Genomic DNA, 1,446 nt, shown 5'->3' with positions numbered 1-1,446 from the left:
TAAAATTTGCAATTTTTCCAGAAAACTTTTCGGATTTTTAATTTTTTAAACACAACTACCCAACCAACTCACACATTCTTGATCTTTGTTTCAGGGTGAGGCGGGGAATCCGTTTGAGACCGTGAAGCTCACCAAGCAGTGAGTAGACTGCGAATGTGAAGGGGGACCATAAACACCACCATGTGGCGTTGTGGACTCCACAGGCCGAGTTGAGGTCTATATTATGATTTCATCTAATTTAATTTCAGTTTGCATAACGGGTGGAAAGCTCCTGTTTTCAATCTGTGGGAAGCACAATTTATGCGTCAATTAATGAGAGAATACAGCTCATGATCGATGCCAATGTATGCTGTGAGGAATTTCCCCGGATGCGTAGATTTTTTAAGTGGTGCCTAAATTGATGTGAAAATGTGATGCAGAAGGGACTTTGGCTCCATGGAAAAAATCTGATGTGCTGTGATGTTCTATTTACAGTTTTAGTGAAGTGCATATGTATTTTTATGCATGCGTGTTATAATGTGTGAGCTGCCGTTACAAAGATAAATTCGTCAGAAATCATGCAAGTGCTCTAAAAAGAAAGAAATGTTTACCTATCAAGCAGTCTGATACACTGGAATGATAGCAGTGCCAAGTTTGTTAAATCTTGATGCAAATTTATTCGCACAAAAGTCAAATACGCAACGCATGTCAAACATGTGTTCTTTTCCCCTTGAAATTCGCAGATTTTCATTTTACACATGGCAAGTCTCCTTTTCTATTTTCTCTTCTATAAATTGTGGAGACCAAAAATGACTACTCAAACCTAATTGAAATTGTAGTGTACAAAATCAATTGATAGGCATCCCAAGGATTTGGGATGTGATCCGTCACTGGATTTGTTTGAGACTGAAAAGTATGGATGTTCTGAGCCAGACTTAAAGCTTCATTTCCCTAGTGCTATTTCTTTTCTAGGGAAAAATATTAAAGGGCAAGAAAAATGGTTGAAATTTCCCAAAGATCCTAAGAGCTTTTTTTATAAATATTGCCCTGTATACCTCTCAATTCTTACATTGAACCTTCCACTTCTATTACCTTCAAATTTTAATTGTAATTGTGTTAGTAGTTTATGAAGAAAATTTTAAAATCGTTTATAAATAGAATGTTTCATGTGATAAAAATAAATATATCTGGTTTTGGCTTTACTACATCGTTTATCAACCGCCTTACTACACTCACATGGCTCGGAGGCCAATGCAATTACCTTCCCTTGTTGAACCTTATTACTTACTTGTCTTTGCTGCCGAGCTAAAGTTGAAGCCGAGGAGGTGACCAGCTGCTGACTGGCCACGCTAGTGTGCTGCGTGGGAGACTAGCTGGGTGTTGCTCAGAACTTGGAAATACATACGCATAGCCCCCCGGCAGGGTAGCGCGGGGCAGGGGGTTGGAGAAGGGAAGCCCTGGATGTGA

This window comes from Frankliniella occidentalis, unplaced genomic scaffold (assembly GCF_000697945.3).
Source record: "Frankliniella occidentalis isolate FOCC.00 unplaced genomic scaffold, Focc_3.1 Scaffold42, whole genome shotgun sequence".
NCBI classification, from domain to species: domain Eukaryota; kingdom Metazoa; phylum Arthropoda; class Insecta; order Thysanoptera; family Thripidae; genus Frankliniella; species Frankliniella occidentalis.
Note: the sequence above shows the minus strand (reverse complement) of the source record.